Raw genomic sequence first — 24338 nt, 5'->3', positions numbered from 1 at the left:
GCATTCTTTGGATACAGTGATTATTGTTCAAGATGGCACTGCTGGCACTTGGTTTTGACCTCTCCGCTTATTTCTGCTTGGCAATGCCTTTCAGTATTGTCCGAGTCCAGACTGGTGTCTTCTCAAAGCAAAAATATTTTTGTTTTCTCTTATCTGTCAATCTGTCCACTTAAGTAGCCTCTGTCATCATAACATTGTAAAATACAACTGAGAAATCTCCTTTGAGTGGGGAAAAAAAGCGTGTCTGTAAGTTCAAAAAAGAGTAGTGTTTACATGATTCTTCTCAGTTTAATACTGGCTTTTAAAGAAATTGTCTTGGGAGTGTAAGCACTTCAGGAAAAGAGGATGCGGGTCACTTGCAAAAAATAAAATGAAACAACATTAGCAACTCAGGGATGGAACGTTTTTATTGTTGCTACAAGGAACGTGACAGCCAGGGAACATGGCAGTGGGTGCTTTCTAGGTATTTCCCAGCCAAAGTAGTCTCCTCTCTTTGTATACAGCAGTTCTTTTTCCTCCATATCCAATGTGTCAAAGTGATGGAGTACATAAACTTTTTCTGTAATTATTGACCAGTTTTGTAGTTTGACTGAGCAAATACTATGAGTATGTTTAATGACTGTTAAATATAGTCTACAATAATGCCGTAAAGACAAATCACTGAAAATATGCTGCAGGAATATAGACTCTTGGCTGTGAGCTAAGATACGAATCCTTGTATCCTCCTGTCCCCTGGAACATTCCCAGCAGTTTGAAACACTGGAGATGGTACTTTACCACTTACCAAATTCCAGACCTTTTATGTTACAGTTCACTTTGCCGTAGAGATTTGGGAAACTTGGGAAAAGTACTTTTAAATTACCCTTCGTTAAGGGACATTCATCTTCTGAGTACAAATGATTTTTTCTTAGTGAGAACACTAATGACCATGGTAATATAGGTTTGAACATGAGACAGTTATGGTAAAAAATTTCAAAGTTGTCTATTTTTTTTTTCTTCTGCAACAGATGAGGACTGGTTCATTATCTGTTATTTGTGCTGGAGTGAAGGCAGGAGCAGCACTGCTTATTGTGAGCTTCATCTGCCCATTGCAATAGCCTTCATTACCTTACTAAATAGCCTGGAAAGAGAATTAAGTTCTTCCAAATATTTGATTTCTAGCACCTCAGATAGTTTGTTAGAATGGTAGCTTGAAATAAGATACACCCCTAGACCATAAAAAAAAAAAAAAAAAAAAGTCAAAACCCTTGTCTGAATCCAGTTTTTAGTAGCTGTGTATCAAATTATGACCCTTGCGGATAATACAGACTGGCACTAACCTCAGTTAACATCAGCAGCTCGAACCATTCTGAAGAAGGAAAGCTTTTCAGGAATGTCTTTGGGAGGGCATCAATAGCCTGTCTCTGAGAAGGTTTGTTCACTTATGAGAAAGCCATATCGTGAACCATGCAAATAATCAAGTGATTATGGGGGGACAGTTATTTTGGATCAGAGCAGAAAATGTGCTGAGGAACGATGAGAGGGAAGTACTGGGATTTTATTTATTTATTTATTTATTTATTTATTTATTTATTTATTTATTATTATTATTTTTTAATTAAAATAGAGAAACTGATGATAAAGAAAAAGCCTACAGGCCAATTTCACTATCTTTTCATGCAATTGCAAATGTCTATTGGTTGGGGGGATCAAAAAGCAGATTGGCATTATTACAGATTGAACACATCAGAAAAGAAGAGTCACTTTATACACAAGTTCTGTTGTTATGCGTCAGTCACATAACTGCACTTTCCAAGTTAAACTTGATTTTGCTGTATTCTTGCACGAATGGACTTTTTCACAAAAACCTTAAATCCTACTCTTCTTACAGAGTACGCAAAACAAATATTGCATTAAAAACACATTCTTTTTATATATATGTATATATAATTTATATATACACTATAATATAATTAATATAGTATTATATATAATAGTAATTATATATATGTATTGGCTTAAGCTGCACATAATGTCAGGCAATATGCTTGGCAGGAGTACCGTGATGTAGTACGGAGAACTCCATACCTGTGTTCCAGTGGGGCTGACCGAAAATCTCCATACAAGCATCCTCAAGCATCTTCAAGCATCCTCAGTACCTTAGTGACTGACAAATTGCTTTTTGTTTGTTGAGTGGTCCAAAATACAGTTGTGTTACCACCATTAATTTGTTGAGTAAATGGCAGGCTTCAATATGTGCACAGAAGGGTTTCCTTAAGTCAGTCATTAGCTGGGTAAATCTAGTGTCAAAACAGTTCATAAGATTGTTATCTATCTGGATATTTTTATAGGTTTTGATCCTTTTTGTTTCATTACTTAAGGGTGGAAAAGGCATTTGTGATTATTGACAGTGAACCTAGTGTCAAAATTTTTAAGGCTTACACAGCTGAATTCAGGATGATAGAAGCCACAAAACTGTTCTATAATTGAGGCCGGGCTAGCTATTGTCTTGCATGGTCTCAGTGCTTCCCTGTGACGTGTACAGAAACGGTGAGGCAGTGGCAGGAGAGAGGCTGCAGCTCCTTTGCACCCCTTCGCCTTTCCTGGCACTTTGTCATGTTATTTGCAGTTCTGATGCTTTGGGTTCATGTGATAGACAGGATTATGTTCTTATATTTCCGCTTTTAGAAATGAGTAGAGCAGAAAGAACAATTCCTGTAGAAGTATGCTTATTCAGTAAGTAGTATCTGAGGTACAATACATATTTTAGCTAGGTTTCCGGAGAAAGCAAAGTATGTGTGGTTCTGCCCAGCAGGCAGAAAGGTGCAGGAGAGCATTTGTGCTGTCTGTATTGGCCTGTGCAGCTGTCCCCTCTTGCCTGCTAGTTTTTGAACCTGTTGCATCACTTCAAAATCAATCAATAAATTGATAGTGGAGTAGTTATTTTACTTGTGATGAAGTTCTTTAAGTTTTATGATTGTAGCTAGGAAAGACATGTGAGCTCCACTACTTGGTAGAGGTTACCCATGGGAGAGACATCACAGTTTTAAGTGCACAATGATTTCAGTTTCAATTTAAAATGTTGGTGTCATTTTTTTGACTGTTCCTTTTTTTTCCCCCCTGCAATATTTTATTAAATGAATCTTGAGGCATTTATACTGTTTGTTTGTTTTTAATTTATTTTGTTTTGTTGTTTTTTAAACTTTGATAGCTGAGTCTTTTCCAAAAGATTTGCTAAAATTATGAGGAGCAGAGTTCCTTTCTGTAAATCTTTAACTACATGGATGGCAACAGCTTATCAAGCAGAGTTTCCCTTCTGCCTTGTTATCCTGAAGTTTCTGAAGATGTAGCCTTTTTTCTGGTTCTATCCTACTCCAGCTGCTCCTTCTCTATTCTAAACAGGTCTTGTCTGAGTAGGCACATGACAGTTACATACCTCTTTACAGTTCTTCACTTTTTAAATCAAAATTTGCCAAGTAATTTTGCTGTTTTGAATTCTGGTGTACCACGATATTAAGTATAGTTATAACGTGTGTGTGTGTATATATATATATATATATATATATATATATATATATATATATATAATTTTTTTTTTTTTTCTTCTGTAAGTGACAACAAGTCAGAATTTGGGGAGAGAGGGAGAAAGTAGGAAGAGAGAGAACTGATTTAGGACTCTCCTCAGTTTTATTAGCTTTGAAGACAAAAATAACTTTTATACCCTTCTTTGGGGCAGTGGCGTTGAGGTAGTAACATAGGTAGAGCTGTATTCTTCATTTTAGAGTATCTTCTACTCTAGTGACAGCTGCCAGGCAGTGATGCTATAATAATTTTTTGGCAAATAACCAATCTTAGAATCTTAGTATGTAGTCAAATAAGATGAAACCCACCATCACCACATAAGGCATATTTACATGTTTAATAATGCTTCTGTTTTGATTTTTTTCCATTATGCATGTGGATTAGTGTTTGTTCTCTTCATAAACATGGAGATAGTCTCCTCAAATTCAGGTCTTCCTGTTAATATGTCAGAATACTAAATATTGTCTAATATTTTGTTTTTATCTCTAACATAATCTGCCTTCTGCCTGGTGAAGAGATGGTCTCCAGAGATTGAAACATGCACAGACCTTAATTTCCATGTATTTTGACAATTAGTGAAAGCTGTGCTGTGAAAAAAAGAGCAGTGAAAAAATCAATTTGATATGATACAACTGCCAAAACTTACTCAGATGTGCTCAGCTTGAATCTTGCTACCTGCCAAAAAAACTAACAGTTGCTTTTTGGTTCCCAGATGGAGAGGATTTCTTTATTACATTCTTTTTTTCTTTTCTTTCCTTTTTTTTTTTTTTTTTTTTTTTTATTATAACAGCAAATTATATGAAACTCAGATGGTATTACCTGAAAGAAGATAATGCAAAAAAAATGTTTGTTTTACTTTTACATAAGTTGGGCAAAAATGTCACTAGTGTAAATATTTATTCACGCTTTTGTCTTGAATAAGTACCCTGTATGTTTTGAAAGAAAGGTAGCATTACAGGAGTCTTGGACTTAAACAATTATTTAAGCTATCTTCCTACAATTTAAACATCGTAGTTTGGTTTCACATTTTTAGAAAGTCTTGCTAGCTTTTAGGTAAAATTGAATTTCTCACTGTATCTTGTGTAAAAGCTGCCAGAAAGATTGGGTGGTGCAGCAGCATCCATACACTAGCTGAGTGTTGAGAGTTCCTTCAGGCTGTCTTACTCTTTCAGCCCTGTTCTGAGCCCCAAGATTCAAAAATGCTTGCATAATTGGGTACTGTTTTGTGACTTATTAATTGCTCTCTTGGGTATATAGTTGCATGTGAGCCAGATTGGCTCCTTTCCCAGCTTGCATCACTGGCAGCTGTTTTGCTTGAGGCAGATGGCTTGTAAGAGAAGCACCCATAAATTAGGGCATTGCTACTTTTCTCAAACCATTTTGTGAGTGAGAACCTGATAAGATGATGTTTCAAAGTGTTTTCTTGTATGCCCTAATAAACTTCTTTGTGTCTAAACAGTACATTTTACAGTAATCTCTTTTTTAAAGCATTTCAGATAAATGTAGATTCTACAATGGAGTCAGCATGAAAATCTTATATTAAGAGCCACTGATGATATTTTCTACACAAAAGATTGTTCTGGAAGAAAAGAATTAATATCAGAAAGATGAAAGAGCCTTTATACTGAGAGTAAGAGCATTTATAAGGCCTGTAGCTAGAGAAGAAATGGAATAACATGAGTAGACCACTAATGTTTTCCTAACATAAGAGTTTTAGACGTATTTGCTTATAATATTTTTCTTCTGGAGTTAATGCTCACAGTTCCCATGTGCTTCTGATACTTCCCGTGTGCTTCTCATAGTTACACTTCCCATATACAGTAATAGCTGTACATGTATTTCTACAAAACTGCTCCTAAGGAGAGATGTAAAACTTGTGCAGTTTCCTTGTAGCCAAGCACTAGAATTTTTCTCCACCCATATGTTCATTCTGTAGTTATGCGCATATCACTGCTCTGGCAACTGGAAAACTTCTTGCACGAGCAGGATCCAGGGACAAGCACATAAACATTGCCGTAGTATGTCTTTACCAGCACAAACCAAAACTCTTATCCTATAATCTTCATTTCTTACAGCTATATAGCAATTTCAATCCAGAAAAGTTTGTTTCTTTTGTCTGTTTCTTCTTTTGTTTCTGCACTGCTGTATTTTTAAAGCAAATTACTTTTGTTGTTGTTGTTATTTTTTTTCCTAGTTTGTTCCTCAAGGATTCTTCTTTATTGTTGACCATGCCTCCACTCCTCCAGTGGATTTCAAGAGCCATCTTCACCCTAGACTGCTTCTGAAATACATGTTTCTAAGTATGTCTTCACAGAAAGGCCTGCGTTTGAGAAATGCGGTATATGAATTGGATTCACACTCCAGGAAAAAAACGATTACTAGAGGAAATATCAATAATTTCCTCTAGCGAAGACCTAAGCTTTTATGCTTTGATGGCAAGCTGGGAAGGTTTTTAAATTCAGGTTAGGCTCAGATAGGTCTCATGTTATGAAGAAGGGAAAAATAATTGATCTCTAATTCAATTTAGCTTGGAGAAAATAGTTTTTCTTTCTTCCATGGGGAAACAAAGTTCTTCAGATGAGCTGTCAGAGCTTTTGATCTATGATATTGGTCCAAACTGCCTTTATATATGGACCACTGTTAAATCTCTGTGCTTCATTGCCTTCTTGCCTTACCTTGAAGATGTACTCGGAAGCACCTCTGCTCACGAATCAGTCACAGAACCAAACTGTGCTTATCCTGCTATTGTTTATAAATCATGTTGTAGTTTGATGACTTAAGTCACTTAGCTTCTGTGGTTATGACAAGTGTTGGATTATTTGTTTTTCATATTTTTAATTTTCTCTAAATGCCAGATTTTCTCATCTCACTTCTGAGAGGAAATGCTGAAATATAATGGTGGTCTTTCTGCTCTGACCTTGTTATTTAATTCCTCTTTGTATGTGTGAGAGACACTGAGTGTGTGCATATTCTTTTGAAGGAGAGAAGGAAGTTGGAATTTGGAGATAGATATGAACTATCTCTTGAACTGTATCCAAATCAAAATTATTAATTTTCTTAAATTACGTTAATCTGGGGAGGCTGGGCTTTCTGAGCTTCTTCCCAGCATGTAGAAGTGAAGTGATTTAGAGCACTCAAGTTAGCATGCATATGACATAATCTAGATCAAATATTTCAAACAATCACACATTTTCTCTTTCAACTGAAGTTAGCTACTGTGAAAAGACCCAGATGTTCTCCTAAAAAACAGGCTCTAAATTAAACCTGTCAGTAGTTATGGGCTGGGTGCAGAAATTACTACGATCTGTTTTATGTTGTATGTAAGGAAGGAATAAAAATAGTCCTTTTGGGACCAATATTTCATAGCTTCAAGTGTCTCCCCCCCTCCCCTGCCTTTTTTTCTTTTCTTTTCTTTTTTTTTTTTTTTTTTTTTTTTTTTAAATCTTCTGTTGTTAAAGCATAACTTGACTGCTTTTACTTCTCCAGTGTTAAGAGATACTTTCGGCAATTGGTGACATAATTGAAATGAGGGCAACTGTGGTCACAGAGCTCCAAACCAGGAGTGTCCTTTTGTGGTTGTAATGAACTGCAGTTAGTAATTGGTCTCAAATGGGTGTCACTTCTAACAGATGTCTACTTACCTGTCTTTATTAACCAAGGAAGCACCACTGCAAAGTGTAGGCCAGGAAATTTCAAATCATTGCTCTGAAGGAAAGAGGGGTTTGAAATAAAGACAAGCTTTGCTTTTCTCTTTCTTAAAATGTGGAAGTAGGAAAAAAGGAAGTTAACATTAAAAGCTGTTAGCAATTTTCAGGGTTTTTTAGTCCATCTCCCTCAAAATCTGAGAGAGGTTTATGGTTTGTTTGTTTTTCCTGCCATCTACTTCCTACTGACTGATCTCTGGGTCAAATTCTCTGGTAATACTTATGGCAATTAGCCTATGTCTTGCTGATCTAATTGCCCTTATAGGCCAGCTGACTGGCCTTGGCAAAAAGAACCACAACAAAGTTAGACAGCATGAACAGACAGACTGAAGAAAGAGACAGAATGGGGCAGGGCAAGAAACCATAGAAGAAATTGTACCTTCTTTTCATTTATTTCAGACAAGGTTCTGTCAACCTGTTTTTATATTTCTGAGTTTATGGCTCCTGACTTTGATCCCATCCTTCTCTTTCAAAAATTTGGTCTGTAAAGTGTCTTTATTTTCAACAAAATTCCTGGTATAAAAACAGAAATGTCAGTGATTGCCAATAACAATGGAGAATCTAAATAACATAAATAGAAGCTTTCTATATAAAATTTGTTTCCTTTTGTCTTAAATACTAATTATTTTCTATAATCAAGTTGCAGCGAAGAGAGAGGTGTTCTGCATCTTTTGACTACTACTTCTTAAGGGAATAAGTTATTGGTTTGTTCTTTTTGGTTATCCTCACTTCCAAACATTGCTGCTTGAATATGAACGTTAAAGTAGTTTGTTATGCTATTTGCAGTTGGATAAAGAAAATACTGCAGTGTGAGACATGATGAAATCTAGCATGGCTCAGAAGAATTCATACCCTTCACTTGAAGATTTGCTGTTCTCTCTTCTCCTGTCATACGACCATCTTTATTTAAGAGGACACAAGCTTATTTTAAAACAGTTCTCTCAGATTATTTGATCCAATACAGTGGAAACTGCTGGTATGATCATTCTCCATCAACATTGAATTAAAGAGTAAGCAATTATGTAGGCAGAGCAGATCACAGACCTTTGTATGATAATCTGGGCAGTCAGGAAAATGTGTAACTGTGAAATAATTCTATTGAAAGCGAATAGCCAGTTAAATAAAGGTAATTTAGAATCTCACTGGAATATTAGTCATTCCTTATTTCTCTGTTCCTCTCCCGAAGGTGATGCTCATCTTGTTTCTCTCCAAACAGTATTAGTAAAATTTTTGGAGATACAACAAATGGGGAAAGGACTGAGGTTGTTTTCATTCAAGACAGTAAAAAATACCTTTGAACCTAAAACTTCAGATACAGCCTCTGAAGGACACTTGCTACATATAAGGAAAGTGCTGATTTCCTCCAGAATTCTTAAACATCTTTCTGAGTTTAGTTTCTTTTAAGCCCATTCAGTGATACAGTGCTCAGTTTAGAGACGTATTCTTTTTTGTCCATTAGGACAGTGATAGTGCAGTTGTGGCAGTGCCTGTTTGCTCAGATTAGAGTTGCAATTTACTTTGCCAATCAAAAGTAGGCTCTATTTGGATGTACTGCTAATAAATTCATTAGCCTGTTTGTTTAGTGAAGTATGATCATGGGCATATTCTCAGGTTTGTTGGCTTTCTATTTGCAGATTGGTTCAGTTTTGTGTTTATTTTAATATTTGGTGTTACATTCTAGTGTCTGGGGCTCTGTGCTGCTGAGAACACTGCTCTTCTCCTTGGTTGTCACCATTGAACCACCCGGAATGTTTTGTACTAGCAGCCTGATATTCACATTTTGAAAGTGTCAAGAGAAATATAGTTGAGATATATTTACTGAAAGAGCAAAATTTCCGAGCTTATGTTTTTCAGTAGAAGGAGGTGAAGGAGGGCTGGGTCATTAGGATCATTTATTCTGTAAGAGGAGCAAGAGGATTAAGTCTTGTATTTGAGCCATAACCAAATCTGGTGGGATAAGTTCAGATTTATAATAGTTTGTATCATATATAGGGAATGACTTGGTTGTGTGGGAACTCCCTGGAGGGAGTGGAAAACTGCTGCTGCCCTTGGGAGCACGTTGGGAATTTGGGCAGAGGGAGAGGAGAAGCTTTCAGACTACAAGAGTGGAGGAAGAATGAGATTTACAGAAAGGAGCTGGCAGCCTGCAGTTCAAAGACAGAGGAGCAATTCTATGACCCAGGCCTTGGAAGGAAACTTCCCATGGATACAGAAGGACAGTACAGTTTGCAACCAGGAAAACTGCTGAGATGGGTCCGTTTTTATAATTACTCATTTTGCATTAATTGGAGATCAACCTGGTCTATCGACCCCAGGTTTCTCATCTTTAATAACAATAAGTAGCAGCATTTATTTCAGAAGTGGATTTTTTCCCTTCTGGGGTTCTCTGCCAGGTTCTGTCAAACTGTGGCTTGGGCCTCCTTAGCCAGAGGATGATGTGTCTGAGCCATGGCTAGTAGCCATGGGTTGACCAGTCTTGGGAAACTTCTTTTGAAATATCTTTGGTTACACCTGGCTCTGTAAAAACCTGCACAGGGAGTGCGATAATTTAACGATGCAGTGTACGAGAAACACCCTCTTTGGCATGTTTTAAGCCTGCTGCCAGCTGATCTAACATGGCCCTCACTCATACTTGTGAGCAATACTGACTAACTGTTCCGTATTTACCTTCTCCATAACACTGGTAGCTGTAGAGCACTGTTATACCCCTCTGTTTTCTTCACACTTGAGGTACCAGTCTGTGTAGCTCCTCACAGTAGAAGCTGTTCTATAACATTAATTTGTCTTATCCTGTCCTTTTTTATTTCTTCCATATTTCTATGTTTACACCCACTTATATTGTGGATGTAGCATGGACTTATGCAGTAGCTGTGGCTTTCTGTATTGTCTAATCTTTCTTTTCTAATATTTCATTAAAATCTTTGAGCACTGGGCTGATGCAAATGACTTCAAGATCTCTTTCCTGGCTGATCTTCCTAATATTTCCTGGCAATGCAAACCCAGCTTTCTGTATATATAGTTAAAATTTATTTTTGTTCTCAGCATTTGTTCATTAGTTATTGCTGAGTTTCATCAGTGTTTTATAGCCTGTTTTACTCATTATGTTACCATCTTTTGATGCTTTTTCACAATCTTCTCTGACTATCCTCAGAAACTGTATGTCAACAGAATGTTGACACCTCAGTTTTTTATTGCCTTTTCAAATCATTTTATGAGAGGGTAAACTAGTATAGATCCCAGCCTGAATCTTTGAGGAAGTCCATTTTGATTTGTTTTTCTTTTGTATGAACTTTCTACTGGTATTCTTTGCTTTGTACGTTTTAACAAGTTCCTAATCCAGAAGAGAGTTTTCTGTTTCTTTCCGTGTCTGTGTGGTTTCTTCAAGAGCATTAATGGGAGACCATGTCAAAGATTTTTGCAAATCAAAGTACGCTGGCTGGTTCACTTTTAATCAGTGTGCACCGTCTGTATCAGAGTCCAGTAGGTTTACAGGACATGGAATCTATGTATGAAAATTCTGCTGATTTTCTGCTAATAGTTCATTTAAATGTTTAAATAGTTTAAATTAAAATCTATAAATTCTTTTTTTTTTTTTAATTATTATTTTTTTCTTTCAATTTCTTGCCCATTTCCTCTTACAGCTTCCCCACGTTCATCTGCATCCCTTTAAAAGGTGATGTTATACTTGGTGCTTTCTGTTCCTGTGGTACAAGACACAACACGCAATTGGTTCTACTGCACAGTACAGATTTTACTCATTTGAAGGTTACTATAATAAAATCTTATCTTTCATGTGTTGGATTGGGCATGAATAAATATTTGATTATTTATTTTGGCCAGTCTTCATCCTAGTTTAATTTGTGTGTGCTTTACAAGGGTGTTTGATTAATATATGCATTTTGAATGTCATAAGTTAACTGATAAATTCAAAACACTTGGGAAGAAATTCTAATGGCCACATTTCATTAAATGCTGTGACAGATATTTTTTAGTATTAATTTCAGAATGAAATCTATAATTACTATAATAAAAAAACCTTATGGTTTTTTAAAGCATAAGGTAGATAGTTTCCAAGTTTAAGAGAAATGAATAACTATACAATTATTTGTCTTTTTCATAAAGATCATGAAGGTAGTCTTTATTTATTTCATGGAATAGACCTATCAGTGGTCTGATAGGTATTTCTTTGTAAAAGCTTTTTTTCATGTCTCACTGAGACAGTATTCTTCTAGTCAGATAGTGCCGAGAACCTCGGCATCCCATACTTTTACTATAGTTAGTATTAGTTTTAATTTCAAGGCATCTTCTCTTTTCTGCTTTTAGGAAAAAAGAAAAGAAAAGAAAACAAACAACAACAAACAAACAAAAAACAAACAAGAAACTTAAAGTGTGAAAAATTCTAGGATAAGCTAGCTGAGAGATGAATTTTTGAAGTTATTGGAAAGAATATAGAAGTAGACACAGGTGAATGTAGGCTCTTTTTGTTGGGTTCATCATATTAATTAATATTTTGAAAAGTATAGACCAAAAGAGACTTCATAGCAAGTACCCTAAAAGCTGTTAGAAAAAGAGAAATGAAATAATTACTGGTATTCCCCAGGGAAAAGTTACTTAGCATGTATTTGTAATACTTGATGGATTTATTGGGTATGCTGTGCTGCAAACTTGTTGTAAATAATACTTGTCCCAAATGGCAAATGATATTCTCACCGCAAATTTTGTAATTTTGGGGCCTTTATGTAATTTTCACAGTTCTGATGAATTTGCTAAGTGTCTTGCAGTTTAAAAGAACATCACAGTACTTTTCTGCTTGTATAGAAAAGGCTGGAGAGCTGTTCTTGTTATTGTACAATCACTGAAAGATACTTGACCCATCTTGACCTCCTTTCATATTAGTTTCTCCATTTGAGTCATGCTGCCAAAATGAAAAAGTTTTTTTGTTAACTGAGTATGTTTAAGATCAACTCAATACATTGCAACTTTTTTTTTTTTTTAATTTATTTTTGTTTGTTTGTTTTTATGGGGGGTGGGGGTAGGGACTAGAGGGGCATATCAATTCCACTCATCAAAATCCTAGAAAAACCTGACATAGAAACAGAAGCTTGTACATTATTCAGAATAAATAACAAGTCAATTTCACTTTTTTCACTTTTGTGCTAGGATTTTACCAGTCTGTGATGAGAAACCTTTGCAGAAAGAATGGTGTAACTAGCAGTAATCGGTGGTCTGTGCATGGGGTAGCAAAGTGGCTTAGAGAATTTAGAAGTCAAAACACTGGAGTGAAAACAGGCTTTTGAGTATAATTTTCCATTACCTTTGATTATAGTTGGTTATATAGTTATATCTTCACATGTGAGAGAATACTGATAGTTTGAATAGAAGAATGGAACATGATTTATGAAAAGGCTAAAGAAGAAAGCCTGTAGTTTTGGAGATGCTGATTGCAGGAGGAAATTTTGCCAAAGCCAATCATTTTATTTTTTTTCTTTGATGGAAATGTACCTTAACTTACCACATTAGCAGAGAGTGAAATTCAACTTAAGTCTACATAAGTCAATCAATTCCAGAAGGATGTGCTATTAAATGTTATAAAAACATAACATTTCACAACAACTTCTGGAGTCTTACAGTATTTTTTCCCCTCTTAACTGAAATTTGAACTTGTTCAGTGCCCAGTATTTTCATTCAGAACTTTGTCACAGCATGATTAGTAACTGGTAACAATTACCAGGGTATGCTGCCTGCATTATCTCTTTATAGAAGAAGGAGTTTATCACAAAGCAAGGTGGAATTGGGCATGTGGCCCTATTGAAATGCTGTGGGGAATCCTTTATTAACATTGCACTTGCAATATTTGTTATAAAAAGTTATTTGTGCAAGAAGAGCACACATACGAGCACAAAACCAACCAACCAAAAAAACCCAACACCAGTTATCTGAGCAAAACCCATAAACAGTTATCTGTGCAAAGCTCAACATTTTGGGGACAAAGTGGATCTCACCAAGTATTTTTATTTAAACTAGTCTTCTAACATTTTAAAATAATAATCCTTCTCTCCTCCCTTCAGTTGCTTAGGAAGATGCCAGCTAAAATACCACTTAACATGAATACACCAGAGAAAAAAAATTGCCATTTTCTGTAGAATGCTGCAATTTGCGTTCCCTCATTCTTCTCAGTTTCTGACAGCAATCTGTATTATGTTCTTCAGAGTTTCAATATTTTTCCCCCAGGAGAGCTCATCTTATATTTCCTGGCACTGCATCCAGAAACTTGTCAGTAAGATATTTTTTAATGCCGATTTAACTTTCTCTAACACAATTACTCTTGTAATCAGACTGACAATTACAGTCTTTCATCTGTTTTTAAGTTCTTATTTTTAATTCTTTAGCTTGAGCAACTGAGAATGTCATTAGTTCAATCCCCATGTATAACTTCCAACCATAGCACTACACCAATATTTATTTTCCTTTATGAAATAGTATCTTTTTTGGCTTCTTGACCATGTTCTCCCAGCTTACTTCCCTAACTTCAGTGTCTGTACTGTTACTTTTAGAGTCATCATCTTCCTCAACTGGGTAAATTATTGAAAGAAAAAAACAGTGATTTGTGTTGATTTGTGTACCTTGTGGCAATTCTGTTTAGAATATATAACAACAATTAATGCAATCATATTCAAAAAAAAAAAAAAAAAAATGGCGGCGGTGTTTAGTAAATTAGTGTTTGTTGTTGTTTTTCTACATTGAAGGCACTTTGTCTCTGAAGTGTAGCCTGGAGAATTTGAAAATACTGTCTCATCTTCCAAAAAAATACCGTCTCTTGTGCCTGCAGGTAGCTGGAGAAGAACTGTGAGGTTTTGTAACAATAATTCAGTGGTTAGGCTGCCAGAATGCAGTGGTGATTCCTTGCTGTAGGAATTCGAGGCCATTGAATGGAGCAGGTTGACAGATCCAAAAGGAAAAGGAACTTTGCATAATCTGTAATTAAGTTGTGAAACGCTTTTGTGCATGATATCCTAACTGTCAGAAGTCTACGTGGATTCTGAAAGAGTGATCAGACAGATGCAAAGACCAAAAAAAATCAGTCAAGAGTATTCTGAGAAACTGCAGCTAGCTCAGGAATATTCTTATCTTGAGGTGGCTGTGATTGTCGGTGGCAAGATAGCAACTAGATGAACAGATACGGTCTAATTTACTTAGTGTGAACCATTCTCATGTTCCCTGGTAACTTCTGGCTACAAGAGCTGTACAGCTTTAGTTTATGCTGCTTGTTGCAGAGTGGGTGTTGGAGCAAGCAGAGGACTGTGTTTTTGTGAGATTTTAAAGAGAAAGTTTTTGATAGAGAATTTTTCACAAATGTGCTTTATCTCCTGTTCTTCAGCTCAGCACTTGCAAAAAACTCGACCCACCATCATGTAACAGCCCTATGAAGTAGTTTCTCTCAGTGTCCTATGGAAACAGATCTGAGATACATTCTTAAACCTCTAGTGTAATAGGTGGAAAAAAAACCACTTGATTTGAAAAAAATAAGTTAATAGAGGAAATCAGTTCATGTCTAAATAAAGTGTTTTAGTTACTGCATTAAGAATCCATCAGCATAAGATTTGTGCCCATCCATCTATTGCAGAAGGAAGAAATTTAAGGTTACTGTCTCTGTTGCACTAACAGTGTGTCAGCACACCAGTAAAGGTGTGTTTTTACTGTGCATTATTTTAAAGCCATGTCAATAGGCAGATGTGAAATGGATGCTTTGGGAACAGCTTCTAGATTATATTTTTCATAGAAGAAACACAACTTTAAAAATGGTTTTAGGTTTTGGATGACAGCAAGAGAAGCACAGAATGCCAGAACACCGGAGCAACTGCTGGATCAGCGATGGGAGCAGTAATCCACCTAGCACTCTTTCTTCCCTTTGATGGCGATTAGAACCACATGCTCCAAAGGAAAATGCTTGTAATGGGCAATTAAAGGATCTGCACATAGCAGGCTTTTTTTCCTCTACCCTCCCTCCCCCAGTTGCCATAAATTACTGGTTGGCCTTTACTCTGACATGCAAGTCTGACAAAACCTAGAAGGAACAGGAAATGACCTAAGTGTGGTTTTAGCCAGTTTTTTTTCATTAGCTACATAAAGGAGGGGGGAGAGGAAAGAAAAAACACACAGAAAGAGAAAAACACTTTCCCTTAATAAGCAAAACACCTTTAAAACCTTCTTGAAACACTTGAAGATCTCATAAAATATTGAAAGGATGTTCTGAGCAAATAAAGTAAACAAACAAACCAAAAAAAAAAAAAAAAAAAAAAAGGAAAGAAGAAATCTGTAAACTTTCTGCAACAGACAAAGTGGAAACTGACCTGCTGATACTCCTGGTTACAAAAGCAGAAGTATCATGTCTTGTTTAAAAAAACAAAACAAACCCCAACCAACCAACCAAACAATAAAAAAGTGTTATTTCACCCACCTGTAAGCATTAATGTGAACTTCCTCCATAAGCCTGCTGAAGGGTTATTTGAAAGTTAACCTAACCTATCAGTGGAGTGTTTTTGCTCTGTTTTTGTATCTTGTGGGTATGTTGGAGTCTAGTGACTACGTTGGTGTAGCCAGGCACCTGTGTGCTCCTGTCTGGTTCTTATCGGTCCAGGCAAGTATTTTGTACATCCTATATAATGTATCAAATAAATATTTAATTAAATAATTAAGTAGGAGCAACTCTCTTTCCATTGAAGGAGTATTTTAGATTTCTCACAAAAGCGAGGATAATGCCTTTGATGAACGAGTTCAGTCAAGTCAATGGAAAAGGCCAGGACGTGACCATTGTAGTGAAATATCGTCATGACTTTAAATGCCTTAAGTATCACACTGAATGCTTTTCGAAGTGACATATCATGCCTTGTTTATGATAATCTTCTCAAATGGCTGTTGTTCTGGCTGCAGCAGGATGTTGTCTTATCTAAGTAATGCTGCTGCTTTGACGAAGTCATTCTTTGGTTGTATCACCATTAGTCCTGTACAGAATACAACTTTACTTACTGGAATAGAGTTTTTCAAAACCTGCCATTTTTACACAGAGAAAAAAAAAAAATAGTTAATAAGATAGGGCTTCTAGGTTATATGGTGCTGTGTTTGCTTTTGTATCATGAAACTACAGGGGTTTATAAAGCCAATTGATTTTGAACTGTCACAAAAGAACATTTAAAAATAAAAGCAATGAACCTAGCATCAGTCTTGGTTGACAGCCAGTCATGAAAAGAAATGGATGTGTAATGCAACCTTTCTTGTACTTTTCAATAAATTAGTTTCTCAGCTGGTTGTAGAATTCAGCTTTTGAATGAGGTGATGCTCTACAGAGTTGGTTTCTGAATCAAGTTGCTATGGTGTTGGTTTCATTGTTTAGGCAATTCTCTGCTGGTCGCTATGGAAATGCTTATTTACGGAGCTGATTCCTAACCGTGTCAGCCAGATGCTACTAGCAGCTGGGAACCTTTCATATTTCATCAATGAAAGGCTTGGTCAGAAGTAGAAACTCATTTTTCTACCCACTTGTTCTCCAAGAAAATTTGAGAGCATGGAACGCGAACGGGTGCAGTCAAATCAGATGAGTTTGCTTCTTCCCAGTGAGCGACATGGAAACCAGCACCTCCTGGGACCTGCTTTAGGCGATCAAACAGCACAGCGACTGCTGTTAGTGGTGTGTATGGCCTCATATGGACTTCACACCTCAGCGCATTAGGGTATATGGCATATTTCTAGGTTATGTGCTAGTTTGAAAACTGCTTTTTAGTTTTATAAGCTCTGAAACTTTTTTTTGTAGTCACTGCGTAGGCATGGATATTGTCCTTTGTATAACTCTGGAAATTTTATGCTTTTAAATGCACAAAAGTAGGTAATTCTTGACTAGTTAAGATATTATGGATTTGTATTTTACATTAAGCTAAATTACTCTCAAAATATCATCACAGCTATGTACCTAATATAGTATCGCTTGAGCATTAAATTTGAAAAAAGATGTTTAAAAATGCTTGAGTTGAGTGTCAGCAGTAATTTCAGTGGTTCTAACTTGAGCAAAGTAAAACCTGTAAACTTTTACTGTGCTTGAACTTTTAGAAGATTAAAATGCTCCTCAAACAAGTCTTTAGCCAAAGGGAGCTGTGGCAGTCACGTGAAGAAGATCCAAAAGGATTTCCCCCCCCCAGCTTCTGGAACTTGCCCATTACAGGCCCTGCGAACAATGGCTGCACCGTGATAGGAACGTAAATTTCTGTACAGAAAAATATTCAAAGGAAACAACACCCCCCCTCCAAAAAAAAAAAAAAAAAAAAAACAAAAAAAAAAAAAAAAAAAAAAAAAACAAAAAAAAAAAAACTGCCATTTTTCTTTGACTGTTTTATCCCACTTTTTACCTGTTTTTTGTTTATTTAGTCTATAAGCTCCTAGGAAGAGTGATTTTACATTTTTCCTTACTTTTCGTTTGTAAAAATTACTATTGCTTGTTCCTGTTGCTGTGTGAACTATAAACCGTATTAGGGAAGGCCTTTAATGCTGTTAGCTTGTGTACATTTTTAACAAATGTTTCTGGTGTTGCTAACAACATGTGCTTTGCCAAAGTGCCATGCTTAAGCTTTGGTAATTCTCAGGTTGTTATTCTACAGTCAGCCTTTTTCTTTTCTTCTATTTTTTTTTTTTTTCATCTTCTTTCTGTTCTCTTGTTGTTTTTTTTCTCTTCCTTTCCTCTTCTTCCCACCTCCTCCTCCCTCCCTCCCTCCCTCCCCCCTTTCTTTTCTGTTTCTCCCAGTAAATTTCAGATGGTGTCAGACTCACTGATTCTAAAATTCTTATGTTCAAATTGTAAGGCATTCCTCTGGAGCAATGGAAATGCCATTTTCATTGTTTGAGAAATATAATACATAAACCAAAGATATCTGTCCAGGTCTCCATAGATCTGACTCAATATCCATCGAACTGAATTAATTCCTCAGAATAGTGACTCTAAGTTGTTAAGCTTCAACAGTTATTTTACAGTTTTTAACTTTATTTCCAATGATGTAAATTCCCTCTGTGGTACACTTAGTCTGGTTGACACGTTTCTGTTCAACCTAAAGCCAACTGCGGCTAAATCAGAAAAGGCCACTTGTATTTTGAGTTCTTGTAAGCTGCTTTGTCTCATTTCAACTGCACTGAAATTTATTTTATAGACTAGATTTGTTTACTATATTTAAGCACGATGCAGCCCCTGACTGTTAACGAACATACTGCTAGAGGTGTTTGATTTTTGTTTGCTTGTTTGTTTTATTAACATTCTCCTTCAGAAACATGACCAGCTTAACAGGCAATTAGATAAAAACAGGAAAGTGTGCTCATTGCTCCGGGATGAGCAGGGAGTCTCCAGGATTAGCATGGTGCTGAGATGAGAATTTATCCTGCAGGTTGACTGGTAATTTGTTGTACACTATTTTGGGGGGAAAGGCCGTAGCTTTCTAACCTTACCAGAAATTCATAAGCATTATTAGAGTCCTCCACAATTTTGTTTTTGAAGGAGCTTGCAGTTCTGTGACTTTTGTGGTGGCGGCACTGCAAATTGATGCTCGGAAGCTTTGTGAGTTGCTAAGCAGAGGTTTGTGTTATAGCTTGGAGCCTTAATGACTGAAGTCCCTCCTAGATCAGGTGTTTCTTGATGCAGGAGGTAAGGAAGAATGTTGTATGCAAGGGAGTTACAAAATCTTGGTATTACAGAGCACAGATCTTTCTGCAACACGTCTAATGGTTGCAAAATCACAAATTGCTGAGGCTCTGCCTAAGACCTATTTTAAGGTCTGTTCACATTAAGTTAAAATAAACTGTACCCTTTTACTCCTGCTCTGCTCTAGGATTAATGGATTAATGCAATTCTGGGAATACTTTGTGACTTTCTACAGATGATCCACAGTAATTAATTAAAGGCTTAACTGCCAAACTCTCAAAAATAAAAATTCTGGATATGCAGCTTTTTTTTGGTTTTGTTTTGTTTTGTTTACTATGCCAGAGTGAGGTTGCAAGGCATGGTATTAAGCTAATTGAGCTAAGTCTGGTGGGTAGTGAGAAAGTAAGTATAGCTTCCTTACAGGTACTTTCTAACTAGAAGGGTAAGGATGATTTTGTGAAGAAGTAGAATTTATCAGCTGATAACCTTTAAAACTCATCCCTTCCGTCAAACCATTTCAGCTCTGCAGAAGGTTGGTGAAAGAATATGCTGCTGGTTTCTGTTCCTTTCTCTCCGTTGTTTTGGGGGGAGGCTTTACGGATTTGAGTGCCATCTTGTGGTCTATTATCAGCATCTAAGGACAAGGAATAACCCCCTTTTCATTGTTAATCTGTGAGGTTTTGAGTAATACAGTGATTTACCAAGTTGTATTTACCATGGAAAAATATTCCTCATGTGGTGATTGCGGGGGGATTGGACTAAATGATCTTTCAAGGTCCCTTCAAATCCCTAATATTCTGTGATTCTGTGATCTACGCTTTTTCACTGTGCTTGGTGGAAGAGATTGTTACTTTGCTTCTAAAACTTTCATCAGCTAATTTAATTACTTTAGTGTGTGCCACATGGAAGGAGCCCTGAAAACTTCACAGCTAACATAGACTGTGCTATCCTGGTAGCTGCAGTGAAATAATATACCTGTCTTCTCTCAGGACATTTGGCTTTTAATTAATGGCAATAGATAATGAATTTATATATGTATATGTATATACATACATATCTGTTGGTAACGCGTAGGTGAATTTGTGCCTGTTTATTTCAAAACTGTTTTAGTTTGTTTCTGTGAAAATTGAGATCAGTGGCAAAGCTCAATTCTTTTGGTTTAAATGCCAACAGAAAATTTTCAATCATGGAACCAATCTGTGAAATTTTTCTTTCAAATAAAATTGTGTGGAAAATTGTGTGGGGCCCTGCTATTTAAAATACCAAATCATTATTTGCATTGGAAGTAGATTTTGCATGAACTGTGCATGTTATTTTACCTTGTGTATACTGTATGGGTATAGGACACAAAGTTTAGCAGGAGCACTTTTCACTGAGTATTTTATGCCTCTCAAACTTTGAACTTTTTTTTCTCTACCAGAGTAATGCTAAAGCAAAAAGGAAGCCTTTGAACTTCTTTAGTCCTATGATCGATTCTCCAAAATCTTAACAGTACAGCTTACGTGAAAGTGTGTAAGTATACGTGTGCACATCTGTATGCATGCAGAGACAGACATGCACACAAGAAAGCTCCTGGTGGCTGAAAGGATTAATAAAGGATGGGTCATATCAATAAAAGGAGCTGCATTTAAGGGCTTGGTACAGAAACTTTCTGGAGTTAATAAAATGCCTGTGCTCTTGCTAAGATCTTGCTTAAATAAGTAAATAAAATCAGCTAAGGTACCACGTTTCATACTAGAAGAGCTGGGGGAAGGGAAGCCTCCCATATGTCCCATAATGGAGGTTGTGAGCAAGCTGACAAGGTTGCTGATGCAGCTAACAAAACTCATGCGGACACCCGATCGTCCTGGCTGGTTAAGAGAAAAGTCAGTGAAGCGGATGGGCACAGTCACCATGTCCATGCTGAACAGCACACAATGAAACCACAAGGTCTATCTCTGTTTGACTTAAGTAAGCATCAATCTGGAAAGAGAAACTTAAGAATGAAGAAGAGGGTTTTGTTTTGTTTAAACTGTCCAGATGGACAACCCGGAGGTAAAAACCTTAATCTTTACAATGATCTGGCTAAAACCGAATGCCTCGTGCAATATGGGTATGGCCAGGTAGTGTTGGTTGCAATTGTCATGCTCCTTACTGACAGGACAACAGTCACCTTGTCCATTTATTTTTTCAAGTCTTGATGTATGAGGCAAAGGTAGCTAGGTTAATCACAACCCAAAACCTCAAATTCTTGATTCTTGGATCTAGATCTGCTCACTTTATGTAACAAAGCTTTATTATAGCGTAACTTGTTCCCAGTCTATGTGCATGCCTAGAAATCAATTTTCACAGCAAGTGGATGTCATCACTAATAACTTTAAATGTGGTGTTTAATGGTGTCTGTGTGAAGGTAACAGAAAAGGAGCCAGTGAATGCTGCCCTCACCTGAGTGCCACTGGTGCTCAGCCCGTGATTCTTTACCTCTCTACACCTTCTGCTTGACCAGTGCCAGCCTGGAACTTTGAGATTGTCCCAAGGAAAGCTGTTAGTCCTGGAGGAACAAAACTAAACAGAGCTCTCACCTATTTTATTAAACAAAAAACAAAGGTGGGGCGGAGGGGGGAGGTAGGCAAACAAAAGTTCCAGGACTGCAGAATATGAACTAACATTCAGGGATATTGATACCTCATTCATGATCTGTAGTTATAGATAGAAGAGAGGAAAAAAGGGTTGTCTTTATAGTTGTTTAATTTGTGAATGCATGTTGCGCAAATGAATTCATTTATCAGAATAATTAGAACCTTGTCTACCAGCATATTTTAGTGCCTGTCAAGAAGTCAGAAAGACTGAAGACTTTTGAAACGTAACAGGCATCTGAATTTCATTTCTTTTATGCTGTTTTTATTTTTGCTCCCTGTAGAAGAAAAGTTAAGTGAGCACTGTTGACATACTTGAAGCTGATAGTATCTTTGGATTGTGTTGCTGACGTTTCTTTGTGGGTTTGGTGGGTTTTGTGAAGTTATTTTGGCACGTAGATTTGTAGCCATACTCAAGTAGAAACTAACAAAACACCCCTCCTGCAAGACAATGCTTTTTAAAATACAGATAAATTGTTTTTAACCTGAAGTACTGGGAAGCCTTTTGGTTTTATTCATTTATTTTTAAAGTGAATTATGTTAACGTAGTGCTTTCTGAACAGAGTTTACATAACTGCTACTGTTTGAATTGTTCTGAAAAGAAAACAAATATTTTAAATTGCATTCTGTTCGATATGTTTAAGAGAATGGAATATTAATGCAGCTGGTATAGGTGGCTACAAGCTGTGAAATTCATGCAGTTGTGTTAAAGAATTATTTCTCTACTTAGTTTCTATTTATATTTCCTACAATATATAAATACAATGAATGTATTTAACTTCTAGCCAATGTCATTACAGATGCTATATTTCATTAGATTTACAGAGCAGGGAAAAACAATAGTCACACAACCTGACTGTGGGTACGTAATAGGTTGTTGTAATTTAATGTGACTAGTGACACTGGATCTGTGTAATAGGCATTTTTTTCCTGAGAGCTGCTGCAGTTTCACAGTTACTGTGAAAACAGGCCCAGGAAAAGAATATGTATACAAATCAGTTTAGTTAAAGACTAAAGACATTCATTCAGAATGGTAATTTTATCAAAAACTGTATATTCATATGGAACGCTTATGTAGGGAGGTGCATGTACTGCCAGGAGACATTTGTTTTCATAATTTCTGTGGATGTTTCTTTACTCAGTCTGTTGTATTTAATTTTTATCTTATATCTTAATTAGTAACGGAGAACAAATGTATAAAAAATGAGCTGGGACTCAGACTAAGAAATGATCAAAACATTGCACAATATTTTAACATTTATTAATTGTAATATTTATTTTTTATTAAAAATGTTGAAAATGAGCAAAATGTGAGTGCAAAATATTGTACTGGGAAGGTACTTGGACAGAGTGGCAAAGATGGCCTGCTTTCCCAGCTGGAGAGCACTTGGTTGCTGCTTGCTGCCCATTTGACAGTGTGGTAGTCAGTGCGAGGCCACCTCCAGTGATGCTAGTTCCCATCCTGATGGACTTAGCTGTATTAAGGACTTAAGGACTTTTCCTGTTATGGGCCCACTCATGCATGTGCATATCTCAGGTGACTCTTCTCCCTTCTGCTGCTCCTTTTAGGAATTAAAAAGTGAAGGGCTTTTTCCTAGATTGTCCTCTAAAAAAATAAATGTGTTCTGTGAGCTACAAAAATAGCAAATGATGATTTCTAGGGCTTTCTGTCCACCTTTTATCATGTACCTCTGTCACAATATCTCAGCTTCCTTACATTCAGTGTTTCCTCTGAGCCTCTGACCAAAATGGCCAATAAAATATTATGACTCAGGAGTATGTAGGCTCCCTGTTGGTCAGATGTGTCAAAAAGTTATGGGACAAGAAAAAGATGAAGAAACCAGAGAGGCAGTTTGGTTGCTCAATCTTCTATTTATATGAATATATATGTCCCCCCATATGTAAAATATTCTTTTACTTTTATATATAAAAGTTATATAGATAACTTTTGTAGAAATTATGTCTAAATATCTGTCCTACCATGGAATTGCTAGCTTCCATCTATCAGCTGTTGCAGTGTCCTTGTTCATGTATGTTAATAAACTATATAAAGCCTCTATAATTGGAGTAATAAATGAGCATAAATGAAAATTATAGGTTCAAACCTCCAGACCTTTGTGTTGGTAATCCTGTGTATGCAGAACCATTTGAAAACTTTCAATGGCTTCTTTTTGAACACTTTTTTGACAAGCTCTGTAACTTACATAGGAAAACTTTTGTTCTCCTCATGCATTTTTTTTTTTTTTGGTAGGATTTTAATGTTGTAGTATTTTTTTTTTCTTTTTAAAGAAAAGTCTTTCATCTGTTCTTATATTTTGCCATTTTTTTCTTAAAATCTTATTTACAGTTTCTTAAATTGTATTATTCACAACTGTGTTAAATATTCTAAGAATTATATTTTTCATACATTTAGCAAAATTTCAATTTGTAAAAATTCTGAAATATAAATTTGTTGATGAGGATGTTTAAAGTATTTCCTAATCATGAAATATATGGGATTTTCCTAAAAATAGAATTGCAGTGAATTTCTACAGTCAGAAATTCCTGGGACTAAGTGAAAACAAATGCTGTGCTATGAGCTGTTCCTTGAGTGGATTTGAAAATTAATGCAAAATGTATCCTCTAACTTGAGTTTTTCTGTTGTGAGCTTATTGTATTAGATACAGGTATCTAATACAGGTATATACCTGGTATATACCAGGTATATACCTTGTATTAGATACAGGTATTTACTTGTACATTCACTTTAATGTTGGACACCTGTTATATATATATATATATTTT

The 24338-nt window shown here is 36.1% G+C and overlaps 1 protein-coding gene across 1 annotated transcript in view; it reads left to right on the top strand.

The window, feature by feature from the left end:
* The window catches only part of PDE3B (phosphodiesterase 3B), an 86135-nt gene that overhangs the window by 38937 nt on the left and 22860 nt on the right, over nucleotides 1–24338 (top strand). The window lies entirely within an intron of this gene.

This window comes from Aythya fuligula, chromosome 5 (genome assembly GCF_009819795.1).
Source record: "Aythya fuligula isolate bAytFul2 chromosome 5, bAytFul2.pri, whole genome shotgun sequence".
Lineage (NCBI taxonomy): Eukaryota > Metazoa > Chordata > Aves > Anseriformes > Anatidae > Aythya > Aythya fuligula.
This window is presented reverse-complemented; position numbering and strand designations above follow the sequence as displayed.